This window comes from Mesoplodon bidens (assembly GCF_964165515.1).
Source record: "Mesoplodon bidens genome assembly, chromosome: 1".
Classification (NCBI taxonomy): Eukaryota; Metazoa; Chordata; class Mammalia; order Artiodactyla; family Ziphiidae; genus Mesoplodon; species Mesoplodon bidens.
The window spans coordinates 3,216,410-3,235,069 of record NC_138176.1 but is presented as its reverse complement, the minus strand read 5'-3'; the positions used below and the strand labels follow the sequence as shown (position 1 = coordinate 3,235,069).

General features: G+C 42.7%; 1 protein-coding gene across 2 annotated transcripts in view; it reads left to right on the top strand.

The window, feature by feature from the left end:
* The window catches only part of MGMT (O-6-methylguanine-DNA methyltransferase), a 302,941-nt gene that overhangs the window by 212,754 nt on the left and 71,527 nt on the right, over window positions 1–18,660 (top strand). The window lies entirely within an intron of this gene.

Here is an 18,660-nt window from a genome sequence, read left to right as displayed (position 1 = left end):
AACCACTGCGCCACCAGGGAAGCCCCAGGTTGAGATTTTAAAGAAGAAACAAAGAAGCTTCCAGAGCCCCTGGGGTAGGAATGTAGAGGCTCCCTTCCCTCATCCTAGCTCAGCTTCTGCTCCAGCCGCAAGGGGCGCCCTGCCTGTGGCCGTCTTTGAGCTGATTCCGTCCCTCCCGCTCTCCTTGGCTTGCATTTCCATGACGTGAACTAAACGCTTGCGCGGCCTCCTCAGGACCGGGGAGGTCTGTCTCTGTCTCCAGCAGGGTTTGCATCTGTTGCTGGGACATGCTTGTGTGTCACTGTTGATCTTAAGTTCTTTTTCCTTTCTTTGAATTGAAAAATTTAAAGCAGCACAGGTTTGTTATTTAAAATTTTTCAAATGTGGAAGTATTAAAAATCCTCTTTCCAGAGGCAGTCAGTCTTGATTGCAAATCTGTTGCTGTTTTTGTTAATAAACTCACGTACCTTTACCAGAAGGTATACAAGTACATTATTTTGTGAGCAGGACTTTTAATAATCATCAGTCTTTTACAGCTGCACATTGTTCTGTGTTAATTACTAGAATTTATTAACTCTTTCTGCTTTCTTTGGAAATCTAGTTGATATCCAACTTCCTTTGTTCTTACAGAGTCTGCTATCGTGAACGTTCCTGAGTCTGTATTTCTGTGTCATAGGCAAGCATTTCTGTGGAGTAGATTCCTGGAAAAAGAATTGCTAGGTCAAAGGGCAAGTGCATTTAAAATTTTGATGGATACACAGCCCACATGCCCTACCAGAAGGCTGTACCAGTTTATAAGCCTCAGCGCTGATAAAGGATATCAATTTCTCTGTATCTTCATATGACACTTTTTAAAGTGGCTTATGTCTTTAAAAAATGATATTTCTTTAACTGTTGAAGTCATACTTTTGAACGATTATTAGCCAATTGTAATTTTTTTCTCCTTTAATTTTCTTATACATATTCTTCACTTTTCCCCATTGTTTGTCTTTTTATTTTTTACTTTAGTAACTTTCTTTAAAGTGTGGCTATTAGTCCTTTGTCTGATAACTTACCTATGTTTTATTCTGCTTTCTAAAGGTAGCTTTGGCACACTGGAGTTTTAAATTTTTATGTAGTCCAATCTGACAGTTCCTTTATTGGAGCTTTTGAGTTTGGGGTCTTGTTTTGAAATATCATTACTACTGTAGGGTTACAAAAGCTATTATCTTTTGCTAACGATGCTCTTGTGGTTTTGTTTTAATATTGTTAATTTGTCCATAAGTTGCTTTTGTATGAACTGAGATGTGGTCTAATATGAAGTTGTCTGACATTGGTGGTTTGTTTACACACGATCTTTCCCGACTGTCTGTTTGTTGTCATCCACCCTCTTAACTGCAATGTCCACTTCATTTTATACGCACCTCCCATGTGGGTCTGTGTATGGGCTCCATTCTGCTCTGACGCTGCACTTGTTCATACTTGGGCCAGCTCTGTATTGTTAATAAATGTATCTCTCTGGTAAGTAGTGGAATTTGTCTTTTTTCAGTGGAATGTTTAAAAATATACTTGGGGTGGAGACACAGGAAGAAGAATAGTATGCAAATAGTCTGACAGAATAGGGACAATATATTGAAGTGTTTATAGAGACCTCATCCGTTTTCCTAGGGGGTTGTCTGTCCTTACTAATTTATGTAGGAGTTCTTTACATATTCTGGATATGAGTCCTTTCGCCATGTATGTTGAAATATCTTCCATCTTGTGGCTTACCTTTTCATTCTTCTAATGGTGTCTTGCTGAATAGAAGTTCTTAATTTCAAAATAGTCAAATTTTATCAATCTTTTCATTTATGATTAGTGTGTGTTTTGTCACGTTTAAGAAGTCTTTTCTCTCCCACAAGATAATGGAGATAGTCTCCTTATTACCTTTGAGAACAGAGGTTGGCAAACTTTTTCTGTAAAGGGCTAGAGAATAAATGTTTTAGTCTTTGCGACCACATATGGTCTCTGCTACGTTCTTAGCTTGTGGGTGAACTTGGTCCGCAGGCTGTAGTTTGCTTGCTCCTGTTCTAGAAGCTGCAGCTTTTTGCTCTTACATTTAGAGATACAGTATACTTGGAATTGATTTTGTTTGTTAGTGTTTTATACTGAATAGTGTAGACAGTATCTAATTCATTAATTGAGAAGTCCATTCCTTCCCCATATCTACTCAGTGAACCCCCATGTCACGAACTAAATGAGTCTGTTTCTGAGGGCTCCGTTCCCTTTTATTGGTCTGTTTGTTTTTTATTCCACAATACCACACTGTCTTGATTATTGTAGCTTTTAGGAGACGAAGTGCTTCAGTTGTTCTCTTTCCAGCTATCTTGGCTGTTCTTAGCCAAAACATTTTCATTAGCATGTACATTTTAGAATCAGTTTGTCATGTTCCAAAGTAATTTTTTAAACCAACACCTTTTTAAAAGAAACAGAGATCGGATTGACTCTACAGATTGGTTTGAGGCAAATTGACATCTTTTCAGTGTTTAGTCATCAAATCTGTAAATGGTCATACTCCTCCATTTATTGAAGTTGTCTTAATTTTCCTCAGTAATGATTTATGGTTTTCCTGTACAGAGGTCTTGAATACATTTTCTTGGATTTATTATTAGGTATATAATATTTTAATATATATGACCTAATGTAAATGGCATATAGTTCTTCATCAGCAGTGCTTCCTTCAGTGAATGCTGCAATGCACTGCTGGAAGAGTCTTGACTTACAATTTTATTTATAGGAAAGTTTTTAAATTACAGGACACCTTAGCTTTGCAGCTTTCTTTAGGTCGATTTTTTTAAACAAGTTACTTTGTTTGACTTACTGTACTGGCTAGGACCTCCCTTACAGTGTTAAATAGGAGTGATGAGAGCAGCCATATCTTGTTCCCAGTTTTAGGGAGAAAGAATTCAGTCTCTTTTTGTCCTGATCGGTCTGGCTGGATGTTTATCAATTTCATCATTTTGCTCAAAATCCTACTTCTGGTTTCATTTATTTTCTCTGTTGTTTTCCTGTTTTCTGTTTCATCGATTTCTTCTATGATATCAGTCTGTAGACACATAATTTTATTTGAGTGTTTTCATCCCTTGGAAGGCATTTGTAAAATTCTGTTAGATTCTTCTCTTGATGTTTTTCTTTTAGAATGTCATTACACTGAACATTAGTCACTTCCAATTAAAGATTAAGTGAAAGCTCTTCAATTGTACATTTAAAAGGATTTTGAAACATGGAAATTTCCTTTGTACTTGCCTTGGGATCCAACAAAAGCTGCTGGAACAGCAGTTTGTGCTCAGAAAATATGTCTACTGCAAATGTGTGTGGGAATGGAGATCTTGAGAAGTTTGTAAAGCTGCTTGACATTTCTTATGATTCACAGAATGTTAACTTGTCATCAAAGCAACTTTGCGGTGTAAGCATGTAAGTGTTTTGCCTTGTAATTTTAGGTTGAATTTATTAAGAAACATCAAGTGTGCATAAAAAAGCTGATTTCCAAAGATACTTAGTTTTGATAATAGTGGTTGAAGGCAGTTCTGATTGAGAAATTTTTCAGTATCAACTCTGAACTATAAAAATTGCAGTAAAACATTTCTTCTGCTTCTAAAGCCATCAGTATGTTCCATGGTAGAGTAATTCAGGATATCCAACTTTTATTTCTGATAGGATTTCACAAAACTGAGATGGTTAAGTACAGGAGAGCAAGTGAAGTAAACTACTGTTACACTTGTTGAGTTTACATGTAATAGATTCAGATATTTCCTGCTGATGCGTAACACAGTGAATGGCCATAGGGTTTAAATGCCTTATGTTTTAATAAGCTTTGTCAGTTCGTCCAACTAAGACTCTTCCTGCTTTACACATTTTTATCACCATCTCTTATACTACATTGTAGCAGATGCCACTTCAGGTTGTACTGACTTAGTGTTTTCCTCAACTTTTTGGAAAATATTCTCACCATGGCCATAGTTTATAAACCCTTGATTTAGCTTTCACCATAAGGAACTACAAAGAGAAGAGAAGATTTAAACCCAAACCAAGTGGAAGAAAGGCCATAATAAAGAGCAGAAATTGATGAAATTGAAAACAGAAAAAAAAAAAAGAGAGAGAGAGAAAACCAAAGAAACCAAAAGCTTGTTTTTTGAAGAGGTCAATAAAAATGATAAAACTCTAACCAGACTGAGAGAGAGCAATGCAAATTACCCATGTCAGTATTGAAAGGGGAAATCAGTACAGATCCTACAGACACTAAAAAATAATAAGGACATATTATGAACAGTTTTATGGCAATAAAGGTGATAACTCAGATGAAATGGACAAATTACTGAAAGACACAAACTACCAGGACTTTGAGTGCTATGGTAGTTAGATGACCCTATGTCAGCACTCATTGAACTGTGCACTTAAAAGGTGTGGATTATACTGTATGTAAATTTTACCTCAGGATGCCCGATCTCAAAATATTTTTAAATGCAGCCAATATCGCATTTTGATTTACATGCAGTTTTACCATTTTTATTGCTTTTCATCCCTTCTGTATCACCAACTTAGTTTCTGTGATAACTTTTCTTCTGCCTGAATAATACCTTTTAAGCAGTGGTGTGCTGACACCAGCTCGGATGGCTCATAAGAGCCAGTTCTTTAATTTACAAGAATTTTGTAAACTGGTTGTCAAGCAGAGTCATTATTAAAAATTAAAGCATATGAATTTACAGTTAAATCCATCACATTTAGAAAGGTAACATACTCAAAACTCATCCCTTCCCATTATGCACTAATTTTACTGTCGTCTGCACCCTTGAGTTCATTTCTGTAACAGTGTGCTGCTGAGGCACACCATACCACTATAGTGGCATTTTGAAATCAGTCCTAGCGTGTGTTTAAACTGCTGAAACTGGCAAATGCTGTGTTTTGTCTTGTCTCTCTAACAAACAGTCCACTAACTTTTTTTCCTACTGTGTTGGATTTGGTTTTAAACCTATTCGTAGAATACATTATTTCTGTGATTTATTGTTCAATTCTAGTTTTTTTTTTTAATTAATTAATTTATTTATTTATTTTTGGCTGTGTTGGGTCTTCGTTGCTGTGTGTGGGCTTTCTCCAGTTGCGGCAAGCGGGGGCCACTCTTCATCACGGTGCGCGGGCCTCTCACTGTCGCGGCCTCTCTTGTTGCGGAGCACAGGCTCCAGACGCGCAGGCTCAGTAGTTGTGGCTCACGGGCCCAGTTGCTCCGCGGCATGCGGGATCTTCCCAGACCAGGGCTCGAACCCGTGTCCCCTGCATCGGCAGGCAGACCCCCAACCACTGCACCACCAGGGAAGCCCCAATTCTAGTTTTTTACAAATAGTTGGAAGTTCTTCCTAACTTGTAATCTTGGTTTTTAGTCTACTTGAATGTAATAAACCACGTTATTTTAAGTTTGTATCAGATAGTTCCAACCTCCAGAATCCCTGGATCCGATCTGGTCTTCATTTCTGCTGGGGTTTGTTCCTGTTGTCCGTCTCCTCATGTGTCTTATTTATTGCCACGTTATTGCACTTGAAACATTGTATGTAGAAATGCATCGGACACCGTCCTCTTCCTCCAGCAGGAACCCCCTTCTCGTCTTAGGGATTCACATGATCAGAGGGGAGCTGCATGTCATGTGAGGTTTGGCTTGGGGACAGCTCACCCTTGCTCCTGCATGGTGGCATCCAGCTTCCTCTCCCAGCAAGAGGGCACTCACAGGTACTCCAGGCCAGCCTGCTTTCTCTCAGCCCAAGGCTGTGCTGAGCACCTCCAGCCACCTCTCAGGGATCCCAGGGTGAGAGTGGACCCTGTGCTGCTCTCTTCCCTTACACTCCATTCCCAGAAACATTACCGTGTGCCCTTCCTGCATGACCCACCCTGCTCAAGATGGATCTCAGTTGCCACATCCTGATTTTAAAAAGTAAATAAAGCACCCTTCTCAGCCTGACCATCTCCTCAGCTCCCTCCAGGGACATGGGGTTTCTCTGCCAGAAGCAGAGTTTCCTGTGGGCACCCCACACACACACACACACACCTTATTTTGAGCTTTTTGTCTTTGGTAAGGTGACTTCCTGTGATGCCTGCCGCCTTGCAGTGAAGCCCAGCTGACAGAAGCTGTGAGCACCAGGTCTGCAGGCTGATGTCCACCCCCTGTCTTGCTCTTCCCACTGCAGTGGTTTGGGAGGCGAGGGGAGATGACAAGGGCCAGCCCTCTGGGTCCATCCAAATCGACTTGACGTCAATACAGGGGCCTGCAAGTTCTCGGCCTGGGTATATTAGTTGAAGAAATTGCCACCTTGTAATTTCAAATTACTGGCAAGTGAGTGGTTAATGGGATATATGAATTTCTTGAGATGCCAGTTCTAACCGTGTCAGAATAGGTTTTGTATGGCATTTAATGCATGTTTAAATATGTTTACTAAATATGATTTATATTAAAATCTAGATGGAAGTTTGTGAAGAGAAATAGTCATACATTTTTGCCAAACCTCAGCCTTTATATATAGTTCTTTTGCTGAATATTTTGAAGTATTGACTTAAAGCAACAATGTGGTTGCTCTGTTTGGGTTTGAAAGATTTACTGAACTTGAAATGCTTGAGACCCATACACAGAGCCGTTGTTTTGGCTGTTGTAGAAAGACAATCCCCTAACTTTTCTGATTGAACTGTCTCCAGCGCATGTGAAGTTGTCTCAGCTCTCCGTTTTGTTAAACTAAACTCAAGCATGGAGAATTCTTTCACATTACTGTATGTCGTTAATGCATATTGCTTTGGGGACCAAAGTCATCCAATCTGGTAACCACTCAAATGCTTTTTAAATTCCAAATCTAAGATTAGTGATTCCATAAAGTCCACATGAACCTGACTTTGAAGCTTTTTTACTTGGCACACAAGTGTTGGACGTGGAACTGGACGCCTCTCATGACTGAAGTTGTTTGCTTTATGCATCTGCTGGCTTTACAGCCTCTCCCACCACCCGTAAGTGGCTCCCAGGCCTCCTTTGGTGTGATTCTTTATCGCTCGGTCTGTCTGACCTTTTCAGGCCCTTTACCACGTGGACTTCTTGCTCATCTTTAGGAGCAGGGCCATGATGGAAATTCACATGGGTCTTTTGAGTTACCCAGTTGCCAAAATGCCAAAATGAAATGCAGTCCAAAAAGGAGAAAAGTTTCCGAAGGAAAAATAAAAGTGAGAGGACTCCCTAGGGAGCTTGGGGAACTTTCGTGCTTTGATCTCCTTCACACCAGCCAGGGAGAGTTAAGGAGCTGAGATGCCCCCGTGTTAGCACTCTCGGCCTTGTCCTTGAACCCTCTCAGTTCACAGACTTTCCACCGGCCATGTTTTCCCTTTAGAAATTACATGTTGAGACCAGTGCAGGGGACACAGAAATAAGAAATCAAGACGTGTTCTCCTTGCCCTCCTGGAATCCCCAGTCCAGTGGAGGAGGCTGGTGTTCAGCAACTGATGTGCAAGTAATTATTTGTTTGGAGCGGAGAGGAGGACCGCCGAGGAAAGAGGCCAAGTGCTGCGGGGGCACGAAGGCGGGCGCTGGCCTTTTACATGGGTCGGAGGAGGCTTCCTTGAAGGCAGCTTTCAAGCGAGATGTGAGCAGTGGGAAGGGGGGTACAAGAGCCCTCCAGGCAGAGGGGGCCGTGTGTGCCATCCCTGCGCCCTCGGGAAGGTACAGGTGGGGACCGGTGCGCTCTCTGGGCCAAGGCAGGGGCCCGCGGCAGCAGGGCCGGCTCACCGCGAGATTGCGAGCGCGTTCGGAAGCCGTCTGGAGGGCGCAGCAAGGCCACCGTGACGGCGGCGGGGTTTGCTTTTCTTTCAGTACGTTCGCACTTTAACAGAAAAAGAGCAGTTCATCCTTTCTTCCACCACCCACCCCCTGCCTCTGGCAACCACCAGTCTGTTCTCGGTGTCTGTGAGCTTGGTTTTTATGGGTATATGTATGTCTGTTTAGATTCCACATGTAAGAGAGACCATATGGTATTTCTTTGTCTGACCGACTGACTTCACCTTAGCGTGATGCCCTTGAGGCCTGTCCATGTTGTCCCAAGTGGTAAGATTTCATTCTTTTTATGGCTTACTAATATTTCATTGTGTGTGTATATACATGTATATATATAAAAACATACATATATATGCGCATGCACGTGTGTGTCTGTCTGTGTATGTGTGTCACATTTTCTTTATCCGTTCATCTATCGATGGGCACTTAGGTTGCTATCTTGGCTATTGTAAATGATTGCTGCAATGAACATGGGGGTGCATATATCTTTTCAAGTTAGTGCTTTTGCTTTCTCTGGATAAAAACTCAGGAGTGGAGTTGCTGGATCATAATGGTAGTTCTATTTTTAATTTTTTTGAGGGACCTCCATACTGTTTTCCATAGTGGCTGCACCAATTTACATTCCCCCCAACAGTGTAGGAGGGTTCCTTTCTCTCTACATCCTCACCAACATTTGTTATTTTTTGTCTTTTTGATAAGAGCCTTTCTAATAGGTATGAGGTGATACTCACTGTGGTTTTGATTTGCATTTCCCTGATGATTACTGACATTGAGCACCTTCTCATGTACCTGTTGGCCATCTGTATGTCTTCTTTGGAAAAATGTTTACTCATCTCTTCTGCCCATTTTGTTTGTTTGTTTGTTTTTGGGGGGTTTTGGGGTGTTTTTTTTTTTGCGGTACGCGGGCCCCTCACTGTTGTGGCCTCTCCCGTTGCGGAGCACAGGCTCCGGACGCGCAGGCTCAGCGGCCATGGCTCACGGGCCCACCCACTCCGCAGCATGTGGGATCCTCCTGGACCGGGGCACGAACCCGTGTCCCCTGCATCGGCAGGTGGGCTCTCAACCACTGCGCCACCAGGGAAGCCCTCCTGCCCATTTTTTAATTGGGTTCTTTGAGGGTTTTTTTTTGCTGTTGAGTTATATGAGTTCCTTAATATATTTTGGATATTAGCCTCTTATCAGATATATCAGGGGTCCCAAACGAGAACCAGTCTGTGGCCTGTTAGGAGCCAGGCTGCACAGCGGCGGGTGAGCCAGCGAAGCTCCACCTGTAATTACAGCCGCTCCCCATCGCTCGCATTACCGCCTGAGCTCCGCCTCCTGTCATATCAGCGGCGGCATTAGATTCTCATAGGAGCGCGACCCCTACTGTGAACTGCAAATGCAAGGCATCTAGGCCGCGCGCTCCTCATGAGACTCTAACGCCTGATGATCTGAGGTGGAGCAGAGACAGTGGTGCGAGCGCTGGGGAGCGGCTGCAAATACAGATCGTCATCAGAAGAGAGGTTTGACTGCACAGACAGCATCATAAATCAACCGCTTGCAGACTCATATCAAAACCCTATTAAGCTGCATCCGGTGGCAGGCTTTAGAGTGGCAAGTGAGTTGATGTGCTTCAGTTGTACAGCTGCATCTGGTGGCAGGCTTCAAGTCAGAATCCGACACTTATTTTAGTCCACGCATGGCCCGCCCATTAGTTTATTTACCACTTCCATCCATGCCTCTTCCCCGCACCGCGCACTTGTCTCAGTCACAGTTTTGGTAAGCCCACAAGCTAACCCTAGCCAAAATGAGTAAAAAAAAACAAATGTTGCTGGGAAGCTTCTTTGAAAAGGGGGGAAGACCCAACGATGAGGCAGCAGGAGACTCTAAGGCTGCTGACACGAAGAAAGGAAATACCAAGAGGCCTGCTTAAATTACGGGTTCATCGCAACAGGTGATTCACATTCTCCAAGCCCGCTTTGAATAATATGTGGCGACTGGCTATCCAAGGAAGCCATGAAACCTTCAAAACGGCTTCACCACATGGAGACGAAGCACCCTGCATTAAAAGACAAGCCTTTGGGGTTTTTCAAAAGAAAAAAACGTGAACACGAAGAACAGAGCAGTTACTGAAGGCCACCACTTCATCACCTGTGTCTGCACTGAGAGCATCCTTCTTAGTGGCTGACCGCATTGCTAAAGCTAAGAAGCCCTTCACTGTTGGTGCAGAGTCGATCCTGCCTGCTGCTAAGGACATGTGTCGTGAACTTTTAGGAGAGCCTGCAGTTTTAAAAGGTGGCGTGCATTCCTCTCTCGGCCAGCACCATAACTAGACGAATTGGTGAAGTAGCAGAGGATATTGAGGCACAGTTGTTAGAGAGAATTAATGAGTCACCGTGTTATGCAGTCCAGGTTGACGAGTCTACCAATGTTGACAGCAAGGCAACAATGCTTGTTTTTGTGCTATGTATTTTTTCAGGAGGCTGTGCATGAGGATATGTTACGTGCACCGTTGTTGCCAGCCAGCACCACAGCTGCAGAACTATTCAAGGCTTTGAATGATTACATATCAGGAAAACTGAATGGGTCATTTTGTGTTGATATGTGACGGACAGAACGGCTGCCATGACCGGACGGCTTTCTGGTTCCACTACTCGGGTCAGAGGTCACTTCTGAATGTGAGTCTATGCACTGTGTCATCCGTAGAGAAATGCTGGCTAGCCAAAAAATGTCACCTGAACTTAACAGCGTTTTGCAGGATGTGATTAAACTGATCAGCCGCATTAAAGTCCACGCCCTTAACTCACGTCTGTTCATGCAGCTCTGTGAGGAGATGGACGCAGAGCACGCACGTCTTCTCTCATACACAGTAGTGAGACGGCTTCTAACGGCAGATCACTGGCCAGAGTGTCTGAGTTATGAGAGCCACTGCCCAGAGCTTTCCTTTAGAAAAACAGTCACCACTGGCCGCACATTTCAGGGACACAGAAGGGGTCGCAAAACGGGCTTCCTTGTGTGACGTGTTCCACCGGCTCAAGGACATCGATCTGTCACTTTAGGGGAGGGTGACAACTGTGTTCACGTCGGCAGATAAGGTGGCTGCATCCAAAGCCCAACTGGAATTACGGGGGCGACGGGTGAACATTGGGATTTGTGACATGTTGCAAACATGAGCAGAGATTTTGAAAGAGACTGAGCCAGGGCCTTCGTTCTCCCAGCTGGTGCGTGATCACCTATCCCAGCTTTCAACTTCCCAACCACAGAAGACCCCCGAACTGGGAAGGAATGGATCCGCCACCCATTTGTGAAGCCAGGTGAATCGACTTTTTCTGTGCTAGAAGAGGATCAACTGCTTGAGATCGCAAGTGACGGTGGCCTTAAAATTATCTTGGAGACAACTTCACATCTCCATACGTTCTGGACTAAAGTCCAGGCGGAATATCCTGAGGCTGCCACAAAAGCGCTGAAAAGCCTGCTTCCATTTCCAACATGCTGCCTTTGTGAAGCAGGGCTTTGTGCAGTGACAGCAACCGACATGAGATTGCGGAGTAGACTGGACTTAAGTAACACACTTCGGGTTTCACTGTCTCCCATCACCCCCAGGTGGGACCCTCTAGTTGCAGGATAACAAGTTCAGGGCTCCCACTGATTCTGCATTATGGTGGATTGTATAATTATTTCATTCTATATTACAATGTAATAATAGTAGAAATAAAGTGCACAATAAATGTAATGCACTTGAATCATCCCGAAACCATCCCCCACCTCCCTGGTCCATGGAGAAATTGTCTTCCGCGAAACCAGTCCCTGGTGCCAGAAAGGTTGGGAACTGCTGAGATATATGATTTGCAAATATTTTCTTTCACTCAGTAGGTTGCCCTTTCATTCTTTTGATGGTTTCCTTCGGTGTACAGAAGCTTTTTAGTTTGATGTAGTCCCACTTGTATGTTTTATTCCTTTGGCTTCTGGTGTTAGAATCAAAAAAATAATCACCAAGACCAGTGTCAAGGAGCGTACCTATTTTTTTTCTTCTAGAAATTTTATGGTTTCAAATTTTACATTCAAGTCGTTAAGCCATTTTGAGTTAATTTCTGTGTATGGTGTAACATAGTGTTCCATTCTTCCGTGTGTGGCTGTCCAGTTTTCCAAACACAATTAATTGAAGACACTGGCCTTTCCCCATTGTATATTATTGACTCCTTTGTTATAAATTCATTGACCATAATACACATGGGTTTATTTCTGGGCTCTCTATGCTGTTCCATTGATTTGTTTGTTTTTAATGCTAATATCATAATGTTTTGATGACTGTAGCTTTGGAATATAGTTTGAAATCAAGGAGCATGATGCCTCCGGCTCTGTTCTTCTTTCTCAAGATTGTTTTGGCTATTCAGGGTCTTTTATGATTCTATACAAATTTTAGGATTGTTTGTTCTATATCTGTTAAAAATGCCATTGGAAGTTTGATAGGGATTGCATTGCATTTGTATATTGCTTTGGGTAGTATGGACATTTTAACAATATTAATTCTTCTAATCTGTAAGCAGAGAAAATCTTTCCATTTATTTGTGTCTTTTTCAATTTCTTTCTTTAATGTCTTGTAGTTTTTTTGACACAATTGTAAATAGGATTATTTCCTTAATTTCTCTTCCTTATAGTTCATTGTTAGTATGTAGAAATGCAACAGATTTTTGTGTGTTGCTTTTGTCTCCTGCACCTTAACTGGATTTATTTGTTCCAACAGTTTCTTTGATGGAGTCTTTAAGCTTTTATATATAATATTATTTCATTTGCAGATAGTGACAGTTTTACTTCGTCCTTTCCAACTTGCATGTCTTTTATTTTCTTATCTTGCCTAATTTCTCTGGCTAGGACTTCCAATACTATGTTGAATAAAAGTGGTTAGAGAGCATCCTTGTCTTGTTCCTGATCTTAGAGAAAAGCCTTTTCACCTTGTCACATATATGATGTTAGCTGTGGGCTTGTCATATATGGCCTGTATTATGTAAAGGTGCATTCTGTCTGTACCCACTTTGTTGAGAGTTTTTGTCATAAATGGGTATTGAATTTTGTCATATGCTTTTTCCGCATCTGTTGAGATGATCATGTGATCTTTATCCTTCCTTTGATTAACGTAGTGTGTTACATTGATTTGTAAATGTCCAGTGATGCTTTCATCCTTGGAATAAATCCCACTTGATCATAGTGTATGATCCTTTTACTGTATTGTTGAATTCAGTGTGCTGACATTTTGTTGAGGACTTTTGCATCCACGTTCATTAGGGATATTTGCCTGTAGTTTTCTTTTCTTGTGGTATCCTTGTTTGGTTTTGTTATCAGGGTAATGCTGCCCTCACAAGATGAGTTTGGACAAGTTCCCTTCTCTTCTGTTTTTTGGAAGAGTTTGAGAAGCATTTATATTCTTCTTTGAATGTTTGGTAGAATTCACCAGTGAAGCCCTCAGGTCCTGGGCTTCTGTTTGTTGGGTGGTTTTTGATTACTGATTCATTTTCGTACTGGTAATTGGTTTGTTCAGATTTTCTGTTTCATCCTGCATCAGTATTGGTAGGTTGTACGTTTTTAGGAATTTATCCATTTCCTCTAGGTTGTCCAGTTTGTTGGCATATAATTGTTCATAGTAGTCTCTTGTGATTCTTTGTATTTCTGTGGTATCAGTTGTAGTATCTCCTCTTTCATTTCTGATTTTATGTATTTAGTTCTCTCTTTTTTTTCTTGGGGAGTCTAGCTAAGGGTTTGTCAGTTTTGTTTCTCTTTTCAGAGAACCAGCTATTAGTTTCATTTACCTTTTCTGTTGCCTTTTTAGTCTCTATTTCATTTATTTCTGCTCTAATACTTACTTCCATCCTTCTACTAACTTTAGGCTGCTTTGTTCTTCTTTTTCTAGTTCCTTGAAATGTGAAGTTAGGTTGTTTCAGATTTTTCTTGTTTCATGAGGTAGGCATTTATCACTATGAACTTCCCTCATAGAATTGCTTTTGCTGCATCCCATAAGTTTTAGTATGTTAAATTTTCATTTTCGTATGTCTCAAGATTTTATTTATTCCTTTTTTGATTTCCCCTTTGACTTATTGGTTGTTCAGTAGCTTGTTTAATTTCCACATATTTGTGGGTTTTCCAGCTTTCTTCATGTAATTAATTTCTAGTTTTAGACCACTGTGGTCAGAAAATATGCTTGACATGATTTCAGTCCTCTTAAATTAAGAGTTATTTTGTGGCTTAACATATGATCTGTCTTGGAAAATGTTCCATGTCTACTTGAGAAGAATGTGTTTTCTGTTGCTTTGGAATGGAATGTTCATAAATGTCTGTTAAGTCCATCTGGTCTAACATATCATTTAAGGCTGATGTTTCCGTGTTGATTTTCTGTCTGGATGACCTATTCATTGATGTAAGTGGGGTGTTAAAGTCCCACTACTGTTATTGTATTGCTCTCTTGTTTCCCCCTTTACGTCTATTAATACTTGCTTTATAAATTTGGATGCCCCTATGTTGGATGCATAAATATTTACAAATGTTATATCTTCTTGAATGGGCCACTCTATCATTATGTAATGCCTCTCTTTGGCTCTTATTACAGTCTTTGTTTTAAAGTCTATTTTGTCTGATACAGGTATAGCTACTCCAGCTTTCTTTTGGTTTTCATTGCATGGAATATCTTTTTCCATTCCTTCACTTTCAGTCTGTGTGTGTCCTTACATCTAAAATCAGTCTCTTATAGGCAGCATATAGATGGGTCTTGTTGTTTTTTTTTATCCATTTGGCCACTCTGTGTCTTTTGAGTAGAGCATTTAGTATATTTACATATAAAGCCATTATCGATAGGTAGGTGCTTATTGCCATTTTGTTCATTTTTTTCTCACTGTTTCTGTAGTCCCCCTCTGTTCGTATCATCTACTCTTGCTCTCTTCCTTTGTGGTTTGATGACTTTCTTTGGTGGTATGTTTACATTTCTTTCTCTTTATTTTTTGTGTATTTTCTATAGGTTTTGCTTTTTGGTTACCATGAGGATTACATATAACAACTTATGTCTGTAACAGTCTCTTCTAAATTAATAACAGTTTAAGTTTGATCACAGTGGAAAGCTCAACATTTATTACTCTTTGCCTCCTCCATTTTTTATGTTTTTGATGTCACATTTTACATCTTTTTATCTTACGTATCCCTTAACTAATTATTTTAATAGTTATTTTTTTACTACTTTTGTGTTTTAACCTTCATATTAGCTTTACAAGTGATTAATTCACGACCTTTAGTATAACTTTACCTTTTTAGTGAGATGCGTTTCTTCATATGTATTCTTGTTACCATTTAGCTCCCTTTCTTTTCAGCTTAAAGAAGTCCCTTTAACCTTTCTTATAAGGCCAGTTTAGTGGTGATGAACTCTTTTACCTTTTTCTTTTCTGGGAGACTCTTAATCTCCCCTTCAGTTCTGAATGATAATCTTGATGGGTAGAGAATTCTTGGTTGGAAGTTTTTTACTTGCAACACTTTGAACATATCCTACTTCCTTCTGGCCTGCAAAGTTTCTGCTAAAAAATGTGCTCATAGTCTTATAAGGGTTCTCTTGTACATATCTAGTTGTTTCTTCCTTGCTGTTTTTTCCCCTTGTCTTTAACTTTTGACATTTTAATTGTAATGTGTCTTGGTGTGGGTCTGTTTGGGTTCCTCTTATTTGGAGTTCGCTGGGCTCTCTGGATCTTACTGTGTGGTTCCTTCCCTAGGTTAGGGAAATTTTCAGCCATTATTTCTTCAAGTAAGATTTCTGCCCCTTTCTGTATCTCTTCTCCTTCTGGGAGCCTTATGATGTGACTGCTAGGCCATTTGATGTTGCTTCATATTCCCTTAAGCTGTCTTCACAATTGTTTCGTTCTTTTTGCTCTTCTGATTGCGTGAGTTTCACTGTCTTGTCTTCAGGTTGACTGATTCTTTCTTCTGCTTCATCTAGTCTATTGCTGAATCCCTCTGGTATAGTTTTTAGTTTGGGTAGTTTTGTTTTTAGTCATCACCCTGGGTGTAGTGTGGATTTGGAGATGTTGAGCAAGCCAATTACTACCCCATCACAGTGGTCCAGGCAAGAGATGAGAGGTGTTTGGACTAGTAGAGCAATGACAGGAGCTGGGTCCAGAAGTGGAGAGTAAGGTTGGAGAGTAAGTTGGGAATTAAGAACAAGAGCACCCCGTGATGACGTAGGGGCAACAGACGGAGAAGGCAGCCGTGAGTCCTGCATTCCTGGTGTGTGTAGCTGGTAGCAGCAGAGGAGGCACTCATCAGAACAGGAAATGGAGCAGGAGGCCGGGGCATGGAGGGAAGGATACCTTCAGCATTGGCATGCTCTTCCTAATGGCTATGGAAGCCTGACAGGCATATGATGAAATCAGTGGAGACGTATAGGCTGGAGACCTGAACTGAGAGTGATCCACCTTAAAACTGGTGATGTGAGCTGTGGACACTGGTGATAAACTAGGACAGGAGCACAGAGGGAGAAGAGAGGCCAACGTTAAAGAGGGATAGGTCTCCCTGGGGAGTCGGCAGTGGTAGCAGAGGCTGGCGGGAGAGTTGGTGGGACGGGGGTGCCCGAACTCGTTTCTCGCTGTCAGCTGGCACCGCCCTCCTCACAGCCACACCCACCAGGTGCCCTGACCTCAATCAAAACTGGGTGTCAGCGCCTTCACTGCACGCCAGGAGTTAAAGGGTGGGCCGCTGTCCACTGTAGCCCCTGAGAGGGGACGGCCAGGTTGAGTGACTGCTGCCGGGCACACACGAGAGCCCCCATTGACTCAGCAGGGGTGCATCTCACCACCTGCATGGACGGATCCCAGTCACAGCAGCCCCAGAGCGGAAGTCCAGGGCAAAGCCTCCGTCCTCTGGATGAGCTGAGACGGGGCAGGCCCTCGGCAGGGAAGGACCAGAAAGAGTCTTAGGAAAGAGAAGAGCGGACATGGCTGGATTTGGTGCATAAGTTGTGCCCATTAGACAGTGTTCTTCTCTGAAAGTGCGTTTCTTCAGCACACGCCCCACGGTGATTAGTGTGGAAGTGACCAGAATCACCAGGAAGATACCTTTGTGAGGGTTTGGGCCACATGAGGCTGGGCCTGGAGTCTGTAGCTGGAGTTGGGTTCTATTTAGTAGGTAATAACCATTTGATAATTTTAATCATTTTTAAATTGATAAATTGATTCTTTTAAATAAAAGGAAACATTAAGGCTGACTGTCCTGCAGAAGAAGCACATGGGGAAATGAAATTTTCTATCTCACTGGGAATTTCTTGGTAAATATGCAAGCAGATGCATACATTAAATTAAGATTACAGGAGTAAAATGATCTCATATACTTTTTAGGCACAGAGAATGCTTTCTATACAGCATAGAACAGAGTAAATAACAGATTCTGGGTACCAAGAGTATATTTTTCTTTTGGAAAAAAATAGAAAAACAGTTATTAATTGGAGACTTCAAGTCTGTATTTCAGTAAGTCTCCCAAATACCAGTGGCCATTTCCCCAGTGGGTAAGTGAGGATACCACACCAGTTCCCCCTGTCAGTGGGGTGAGTGAGGACCATCTGAGGACAGACTTGCTGACTCTGCAGCCTTGGCTGTGATATGAGGCGTCCCCGACGGTGCAGGGAAATAACAGACCCGGTGCCCAGGTTCCCTGAGGGGTTATTTACATGAAATACATGCATTTTTTAAAAGCAGTTTTAATGTGCCTATTTTCATTTTTAGCTTTATTTGCTTTATGGTTTTTGTCCTGTGGTTTATATTTATTTTCTGTTCTTTATGTGACTTGTAGCTATTTTACGTAACATCATCTTCTCTCTGGACTGCCCTGAGTTGCCCTGTGCTATTAACCGTGGTAAGTCTTCCTGGTTTGCAAGGCTACCTTGAGTCAGCAGGTCCCTAACTTGTCTGTTCATCTGTGCACCGTAGAGAACAGCCAGCCTCAGGTTTTCAGACAGGCGTCATCTCCTTGTTTTCCTGAAAGGGAAGCCGTGGTACGCTCACCTGCTCTCCGAGCAATTGTGAGATCTGGTGGTACATAAAGAAGATCACGCGTAAACTGAAATCAAGGCCTTGTCTTCCCCCCTCGTCTGTCTGTGATCTGCCGTGCCCCTCCCTGTGCCCCTCCCTGTGCCCCCAGCTGATGGGCAGTCTTCACAGGATGGTCCCTGCTCGAGCATCATTAAGTGGCTTCTCCTTGCCCAATGTGCACCTGTGAACGTCACACCACCAAGCTCATGGGCCACAGTGCTTGTCTGCTGGGAGACAGCGGGGGGGCCTCCGTCCCCAGGGCTGGTGACCTGGGCCAGCGAGGGGCGCGGGCCGGGCAGGGGAAGAGCAGGCCGTGTGGCCACGGCTGGGGCCAGTGGTGTCAGGCTGGGTGGGTCTGGGGCTCCGGGTTCCTGGGCGCCTTGACTGCCACTGGCAACAAGAGCCCTTCTGCTCACAGACAAGGCTGGTGGTGGCGGTAAGAGGAATGGCGATAAATTTAGGTTCTTTTGGTGTCTGCAGGTCATTAGTGGAATTACAGCAACTGGCTGTGAGGTCATGAAGTTCCCCTGACAGGTCGTGAATACCAAGCCCGTCACTGCGGAGGCTGCCTGCATCCTCCTCCATTCTTGTCAGGGAATGGCCTCTCCGGGAGGCCGGCGTGAAATGAAGAAGGGAGGCTGGAGAAAGGGGGTGTGCCAGCAGCCTCTGAGTGGGGAGCCCCGGATTTCTCTCTGAGTCGGGGAGGAAGGGTCGGTCACTGGTTTAGAGACCTGGATGGCTCAGGACCGCTCAGGGCAAGGCCCGCACCCCAGCCTCCCTGCCCAGAGCCTTGGCAGTTACTCCTGGTCCTGCAGACGA